The sequence below is a fragment of the Etheostoma cragini genome, chromosome 18, assembly GCF_013103735.1.
Source record: "Etheostoma cragini isolate CJK2018 chromosome 18, CSU_Ecrag_1.0, whole genome shotgun sequence".
Lineage (NCBI taxonomy): Eukaryota > Metazoa > Chordata > Actinopteri > Perciformes > Percidae > Etheostoma > Etheostoma cragini.
Genome location: NC_048424.1, coordinates 190,737 through 200,118, shown reverse-complemented (window position 1 = coordinate 200,118; position 9,382 = coordinate 190,737). Strand labels below are relative to the sequence as shown.

The window sequence follows — 9,382 nt, the reverse complement described above, 5'->3', positions numbered from 1 at the left end:
TGAAGATTACACAAAAAGGATATAGTCTTTTTTTTAAAGATTATTTTTTGGGGCTTTTGAGCCTCCAATCCTCGACGGGACAGCTTGGCGAGAAACGGAAGACAAACAGGAAATCGTCACAGGTCGGACTCGAACCCTGGACCTCTGCGCCGAGGCTCAAACCCCCCAGCACACACGCGCCTGCTGTACCACTGAACCAACCCGGGCACAAGAAGGACCTAATCTTAAAACCGCCTCCTGTTTATAATACTAACTACATTGCTTTAGATCAGATTAGATGCTACTTTACTCACCTCACAGTGGGGAAATGTCCTTGTTACAGCAGCATTCTCTACAATAAAAGCAAAACAAACCAACAAGTAAACACAAGAAAAACAGGCGAACAGCAGACAATGTGCAGAAGGCAGACTGAAGTAAAGTAAAGTGACTTTAACGGCCAATCAGGGATGGTTATGTCATTTAAAATGTTCATAATGTCTAACATGTCTGGAATATCCCACATGTCTTAATCGTAAATTGCTAAATTTGGAAAAAGGCCTTATCCAGAATATCCAAACGAAGATGCTGTTTACATAACCTGTATTAAATTCAGAATATATTTGGAGTAATAGCGGAAAAGTGGTGTGCATGTAACAGATGAAGGGAGTCTTCCTACAACACAACACACAAACCCAGGAAGGAGTTAACAGCAACTACATTCCTTTTTCATTATTAATTATAATTTTGGTCAATAAACCCAGCAGTCCAAAAGAAAACCATGAACATTTCCCAGGGCCCAACATGACGTGCTGATCCGACTTGTTTTGTTCCTCCAGTCGAGAAAAGACCAAATATTTGAATTTCAGAGACACAAAACCAAGAAAGCAGCAAATCCTCATCATTTCGAAGCTGTCATCTGACTTCTTGCTTAATTTACTGTTGTCCAACACGAGAGTCTAATCACTCATAAACCACCATGACAGTATGGTTCTGTGGTAGAAATGCAATGGCAACCCCCCCCCCCCCCCCCCCCCCCCCCCCCCCCCCCCCCCCCCCCCCCCCCGCAATACTGCTCAATATTACCCAATGACTACATGAATGCCATCCTGCGTGTATAAAATGAGTGCCAGGGACCGGTAGGTACACATCTGTCCATCACCTGATCCTGTCTGTCTGCTCCGATCCAGAGAAGTCTTCGGTCTTTGTTTTCAGTCCGCGGAAAGGTAAGAATTTAATATTTCAACCTCATTTAATTGTGAACAAGGGAAAGAAACTACAACTGCGATCCAGTTTAACAGCTGCCATTTTGTCTGATTTCAGGATGAAGTGTATTGCGGTCTTCCTCGTGTTGTCCATGGTCCTCCTCATGGCTGAACCTGGAGAGTGTTTCTGGGAATGGCTTGGTAAATAACACACATATCTAGAAAACACACACTCATGTTGCTGATAACTGCTGATAAGTTCTACTTAAATAACTACATGAAAAATATCATGCAATGAAGGTTTTCACCCTTTAATATCCAGTGTGTTCATACTGAATGTACTACTCTGACGGTTCTTTACTTCAAACAGTAATGAGGTGGTGATACTCGTAGCTCTACTTTCCACCGGCGCACCGCTAAAAGCACGCTGCAGCTCTACTTTCACACGAGTATTCAGCTAAAAACACGCTGCAGCTCTACTTTCACACGAGTATTCAGCTAAAAACACGCTGCAGCTCTATTTTCACACGAGTATTCAGCTAAAAACACGCTGCAGCTCTACTTTCACACGAGTATTCAGCTAAAAACACGCTGCAGCTCTACTTTCACACGAGTATTCAGCTAAAAACACGCTGCAGCTCTATTTTCACACGAGTATTCAGCTAAAAACACGCTGCAGCTCTATTTTCACACGAGTATTCAGCTAAAAACACGCTGCAGCTCTATTTTCACACGAGTATTCAGCTAAAAACACCCTGCAGCTCTACTTTCATACGAGTATTCAGTCAATTTACCAAAAGACATGTCTCCTCTGCACCACCATAGACGAGGAGAGATTTGTCTGGAGGAGGAAAAACATAATCAGAGACCCCAGATCCTGTTCATTAGGACAACACGAGAGATAAATAAAACTAAATGGAATTGAACCGCAGCAGTGGAAGACCGGGTTCCTGGTTTTCTGTGACGTGTGACAGGAAGTAGAGTCCAGATGTAATGTAATCGTCTTTTTGCTTGTCTGTTTCGTTTAGCCGGCCATGTGATCAATGGGTAAGGATAATACAATCAAACCAATATATCCTAATATGACTACAAACACCTCTCTTCTCCCGTTGTGTTCTGCTGCTGAATCTTCTCTCCCTGCACCAGGATCACGAAAGGAAAGGTGAAGGACCAGCAGGAGCTGCTAATCCAGCTGGACAAACGTTCAGCTGACTACAACCCTGGCCCCCCCCCACCCCCGGGGCCCCCGAGTTTTCACTAGACTGAAGCCCCCCTGAAGATATGATGATGATGATGATGATGATGAAAACACATTCTGCTTCTTGCTCTTTCTTATGCTGTAAGAAAAGAAAGGTTCAACTGCAGCACTCTTTAGTTCATTTGGTAGAATGTGAGTCCTTCTGAATAAATCTGCATTAAAAAAACATAACATATTTTTCTGTTGTCTTATTTAAATATTGAATTTTTAATGCTAAAGTTGTAAGAGTTATTGGCTATAAGGTAGTGATGGGAGGAGGAAGCCCCGTGTGAACAGACCGGTTTTTAGGTTAACCCTCATGTTGTCCTTGGGACAAATTAAACCGTTTTCAGGTAATTGTTTTTTTCTGTCACAAAAAATGGGCCGTGGAAAAAAGAGCTGAAAATGTCTACATTAAAAATATCAAAAAACTTGGAAGAAACACCCAAAAAAGCACCCACAATGTTGAAAAAGTGATAAAAATGTTGAAAAAAAGATACAAAAAACATTGTTTTTTCATGGTTGACGGGTTAACGAGGGTTAAGAATAGATCAATTACTGAACCTCTCTCTCCCAAATTCTTATAGTCTATGGTTGCTCTTCCTGCAATGAAACATAAACAAAGACTATCTGAATCCACCAATCAGTGGGCACCAGAACACCTAGACCCGTTGGTTCTGACTCCCAGCTACTGGACCTGTACAGACTACATGCAGCGGGCTGCCTTTAGGCTGGACCTTTCAGTCAGGTTAGTTTTGAGGCATGTCTGCTTCATTGTGACAGTAACATCCTCTCAGAGAAAAGGGGGACAGAGGGGGATTGAGCCGGGCCAGACTCGAACCCGGGCTGCTGCGGTAAGGACTCAATCTCCTTGGTCCGCTCTCTCCCCGACGAGATGTGAGGTGACAACATGTAATAAATGTTGATGATTTATCATAAAATAACTTAAAAAACAAGGGAAATAAGAAAATGAGCACACACGGAGTACACGAGTAACATGCATCTGAGCGTGTAGTGATGTCCGACGGACCCTGAACCAGAACCCTGAACCAGAACCAGAACCAGAACCAGAATCAGAATCAGAATCAGCTTTATTGACCAGGTATGAAGACACATACGAGGAATTTTCCTTTGGAGCATAGTTGCTCACAATGTGCTTACACATCCAACACAAACAATATATACACACTAATATATACACACTAGTATATACACACTAGTATATACACACTAGTATATACACACTAGTACAGGGGTCTTCAACGTTTTCCAGGCCAAGGACCCCCAAACTGATGGCAAGATGCAGCGGGGACCCCCTAATTATATATATTGTATAACATTGTGTTATATCAAACTGGCTTGAAAGAGCTCCTGTGTGTCGCTGAATGTGTGCGTTGATGACTGAAAGACATCTTCTGCCTCCATTTATCTGTTAACTACAGTGTGTTGAAGTCATGTTAATGTGTATTTAAAGACATTTCAATTAGTGGAAAAAATTGCAGGGGGGGGAATATAAAAAAAGTCTAATCAACCAAAACTTTCGCGACCCCCATGCAGTACCTCCGCGGACCCCCTAGGGGTCGCGGACCCCCTGTTGAAGACCTCTGCATTAGTATATACACACTAGTATATACACACTAGTATATACACACTCTAAACAGAAACAATGTAGAGAGATGAGTGCAATGAAGAGTCCAATATCAATGATGAATAAATAATGGATGATAAGTGAGATATGAGAATGAGAATGATGAATAAATACTAAATAAATGGAATAATAGTGGAACCAGTAAACGATGCTGTTGACAGCTCTACACTGTAGAAGCCTACCAGAGGACCCCCCAAAAGGGCTTAAAATGTCCCTCAGGAGCTCCTGAAACAACGCCCCCGGACTAAAGAAAGAAGGAAATAAAACCAACGTTGATTTAGTGTGATAAACTGCATCCTGCGAAGGTGTTTACGAGCTGCAGCGCGGTAAAGATCACTGTTTGGCGTGTGAACGTGCGTTTGTGTGCACATGAACGTAATGGGGGTCAGACCGTTTGAATGGGTCGGATACAGCTGTAAAGATTAGCATTGATATCCATAATTTACAGGTGCTGAAGTTTGTCAGATGCTGGGTTATCAGTCAGTAAAAGCACCACATCTGACGGGATTTGTGCCCCCCTTCATGCTGGTCTTCGCTGGGATGAGAGTAGAAGAGCTTGCTGTATGAGCAGCAGTGGCAGGAGGATTAAAAGCCGTGGTCCAGTACGGTGTTCCACTCTTTTATCTTGAAATCCCCAGTTACAAGGTCCTCATTGTGTTTCTGCACTGCTGTTAGAAAGGGGGGAGTTGGAGTTGGAGTTGCACAAACACTCGTTTTCGAAGGAAAAAGAAGTGAACCTCGTCATTCTGAATCACACAGTAATCACTCATGCACTTGGGCTAAAAGAGGGGAGACATGACAGAATGGAGCCCTTGTGCGCCCTTCCTGTGGGTTTGAGGTTGAACAAAAACATCAACATTTAAAAATAAATGCATTGACTCTGACGACCCCCCTAGGGGTCCCGGACCGGCTGCTGAGGATCCCTTCTGTAAGGTGCTGTATGGAAGACTTTGGAGATAATAACAGGATGGGGGGGGGGGAGATGATTGAAATGTAGGAAATGAAAAACTGTGTTTACATGAATGTGTGATTTGTGTTTTAAATATGTGTTTTTGAGAATAAACACAATACTTTAAAGAAAAGGGAGGCGAGGAGACACCAGGTGATCCCTGAATACATGCAGTAGCTGCTTAATCAAACCGTCTTTCCTTAACCTTTGGGTTGTTATGTTTTTTTCCAACATTATTTGATATTTCTAATGTTGACATTTTCAGCGCTTATGTCGAAGATCCATTTTTTTTTTGATAAAAAAAGTGAAAATAGGTCAAATTTGACCCGAGGGCAACATGAGGGTTAACGTGTCATTAATGAAAAGAAAAAAATCAGAACTACAGTGTTGACTCCTTGATGCTAAGTTAAGGAGAAATATCTAGTACTGAGTTATTTGGCAGTTTTTACTACTTTTTGTACTTACTACTTGTCTTTACTACTCTACCATAAGTTAAGAAACTCCATCTTGGCTCACTTGATGTCCTTTAGTACTGAAGACACAGACGTGGTAGTACTACAGCATGAAGACTGGTATGCATCACCAGAGCCTTAGCACAGCACAGCCCAGGCAGGAGAAAACTAAATGTTCAAAAAGGTTTTATTTGCTTACATTTTGGCAAATTGTCACCATAAAAGCATGCATGAATTACTTATTTGCATTTCCTTTTTGCCTTCACGTGCAGACAACTATCGCTGGATAACTTTGATACTGAAGAAATCATTTTCAAGCTCAGGGGTTATAAGCAGAAAATGTCCCTACGGTTGCAAAGCAGATTAATAGACGTTTATGTGAGATCCGATGTTGTGATATAACCTAATATTCGGAAGAAGTTCGGCCCATTGAATCTAAAGGTAAGAGTACCCAGCCCGGGTTCAGATCAGACCGAGAGAAGAAGTGTGAATGTTGAATGCTGCTGCTGTTCTGTTGGGCCAAATCACAAAACATAACTTCCATGTTTTCTTGTTTTTTTCAAATACACCAGCATGAACATGTCCTCTTCACCTGAAGAACTGAGCATCTTGAAGAATGCAAGAATTAAAGGGGTAGGAGTACATAAGTTGTACTTCTTCCTACTCCTTTTCGCACATGTGATAGAGGTTAATACAGGAGGGAAGGGACCTTGTTTGTTGTTTTTCTCTCCAATGTTGTTAAACATTGTTTTATTGTTTTTCTTTTATTTGTATACACTTTCTCTTACATGTTCAAAATAAAGATATAACAACAATAACAACAACAACCTCAAACAACGTCTTTGCGTAGTAAAGAGAAATTAGAATAAAGAGAAATTAGAATAAAGAGAAATTAGAATAAAGAGAAATTAAAATAAAGAGAAATTAAAATAAAGAGAAATTAGAATAAAGAGAAATTAGAATAAAGAGAAATTAAAATAAAGAGAAATTAGAAGAAAGAGAAATTAGAATAAAGAGAAATTAGAATATAGAAAAATTAAAATAAAGAGAAATTAGAATAAAGAGAAATTAGAATAAAGAGAAATTAAAATAAAGAGAAATTAGAATAAAGAGAAATTAAAATAAAGATAAATTAAAATAAAGAGAAATTAAAATAAAGAGAAATTAGAAGAAAGAGAAATTAGAATAAAGAGAAATTAGAATAAAGAGAAATTAGAATAAAGAGAATCTAAAATAAAGAGAAATTAGAAGAAAGAGAAATTAGAATAAAGAGAAATTCCCCGAAACTAAATAAAAACAAACACTCTTCATCTAAAGGAACCAAACGAAGATCTTTAGGATTATCATCTCTGTGCACGAGGACATGAGCATGCTTTCTACGCTGCAGCGCCAGACGGTGACCATCAGATCTTTGTCACGGTTTCCTATCTTTGGTGGTCTCAGAAAGTGCTCCGTCGGGCCTCCTTTACCAACGCTGTGGTCCTGGGACTCTACCAGTCACTGTGGTACTGGTCCCGTGGCACCAGTGGTGCAGCGTCTTTCAAAACAGGGCCCAAACAATGAGTAAGGGACTACAACCCTTAATATAAGAAGAGACGCGTATTCATCAATCACGACGTGTAGATCTCACCCTCCTCGATAACAGCTTGTTGACTTTCACCCTCAGGCAGGGAAAAGAAGTAAGTAGCTCATCTTCTTTCATTCATGCTTTGGGAATATTAACATTTTTACTTTTTTAAAAAGAACTCCACGACACAGGAAGTGGAAACATTTAAGCCGTCTGACACTGCCAGTTCCAAGCTCATTGAACATCAAACATGTAAATGTGTGTATTTATATATCTTTTCCAGTCTCAACGACTACTCAAAGCGCTTTTACATCTACAGGAAACATTCACCATTCACACACATTCATACACTGTGGCTGGGGCTGCTCATCAGATACACACACACACACATCTACACACCTGCTCATCAGATACACACACACACACATCTACACACCTGCTCATCAAATACACACTCACACACATCTACACACCTGCTCCTCAGGTACACACTCACACACATCTACACACCTGCTCATCAGATACACACTCACACACATCTAAGACACACACTCACACACATCTACACACCTGCTCATCAGATACACACTCACACACATCTACACACCTGCTCATCAGATACACACTCACACATTCACAACAACTCGGGGTTCAGTGTCTTGCCCGAGGACACTTCGACATGTGACTGCAGGGGCGGGGATCGAACCACCAACCTTCTGATTGGCAGGTAACCGCTCTACCACTGAGCCACAGCCGCCCATAAAACACGTAAAAGATGCCAACTACACTTATCATTTTCACATGTGTGCTGGTCGGCTCGCCACCTCCCGCCTGATCCCGCCATGGGGCTCCAACATGAAAAACACCATAACAATCTTTAAAAAACTAACCAATCTATGGCTGAATCTCGCTAGTTCAGAGATCTTCAAAAGGGGGGTCGTGACCCCCTAGGGGGTCCTCAGACTCACTGCAGGGGGCCGCTAAATTCATAAAAAAATATTTGTTTAGAAAGTTTCTTTTTTCAAAAATGAAAAATGTCTAAAAATATACATTGTTGTGAATCTTACACATTACATAATACCAAAAAATAACTTGGCCTTTTTGTTAAAAAACAAATGACGCATTAAAGATAAGCTTACTAACGGGAAGGTAGCCACTGTGGTAGCTATACAATAAGCTTAAAGATTCACTGTGCCTTCCACATCTATGTTTACCATTACAACACGATGTATACATAATATCAATTTTTATTCATCCATTTGGCTCACTTTAATGTGCAACTCATTGTTTACAAAATACGGGGGTCCCTACTCTGTTTCTCTTTGAGCTGAGGGGTCCCTGGCCTAAAACACGTTGAAGACCCCTGCTCTAGCCTACATTAGGTGCGTTGCGTGTCGACCTAAGGTAGATGCTGAAGTGTAGTCACTATTAAAACTATTTAGACGGTGAGCTTATGGAAAATTAAAGAGTGATTTGGGATAAATATGCATTGTAATGCAGCAAAACATCTCTTCTTAACCAAGGACAAAAACACAACACCATTTTTAATTTAAATTATTATCGCTTTTTTGACATTTTTTGTCACTTTTTCAATGCTGTGGGTGCTTTTTTTTGTTTTGTTTTTTATATTTCTTTGATTTTCAGTGCTTATTTCAAAGGCCCGTTTTTTGTGATAAAAAAACAACAACTTAAAACGGGGCAAATTTGACCCGAGGACAACGTGAAGGTTGAAAGAATAAAATTTGTAAGAATGTATTTTTAACTTTTTTTGTGTGAAAACCAAAGGTAAACAAAATATGACTCCCAGCAGAGCATGGTTGTGTTCATACTCTCACTTTCAGACTTTCTTGGTTGTAAAATGAAGTATTTGGGTGACATCCTAACAGTCACTCCCCATCTGATTGACCCGAGGTTCAGAGTCCCCCTTATGGGACTACTGGTACCGCTGTCTTGTTTAATTAATGGACCATGAGTCTAAAAATAAAGGCTATCTATCTATCCATCTATCTATCTATCTATCTCACTCTCTCTCTCTCTCTCTCTCTCTCTCTCTATCTCTCTATCCATCTCTCTCTCTCTCTCTCTCTCTCTATCTCTCTCTCTCTCTCTCTCTCTATCTCTCTCTCTCTCTCTCTCTCTCTCTCTCTCTCTCTCTCTCTATCTATCTATCCTTTAAAACATCTGAAGGAGGAGTTTAATGAATGTTTAAACAATGTCTTATTTGCATTATTTACTTTAAAGTATGTCATGTAGTCGTAGTGTTTTTCATCCTGTGATGTGTGAAATAATGTAAATAACGTAAGGAATTATTCCAAATAACTACTTATTCATCCTGCAGGGCGACCCAT

At 40.4% G+C, this 9,382-nt stretch overlaps 1 long non-coding RNA gene across 1 annotated transcript; it reads left to right on the top strand.

Moving 5' to 3' along the window:
- The first annotated feature begins 1,048 nt into the window (after positions 1 to 1,048).
- On the top strand, positions 1,049 to 2,616 carry LOC117961695. Its single transcript, XR_004660469.1, has 4 exons — positions 1,049 to 1,202; positions 1,300 to 1,382; positions 2,210 to 2,228; positions 2,328 to 2,616. It is a non-coding gene; the product is annotated as an uncharacterized LOC117961695 (long non-coding RNA).
- The last annotated feature ends 6,766 nt before the right edge of the window (positions 2,617 to 9,382 follow it).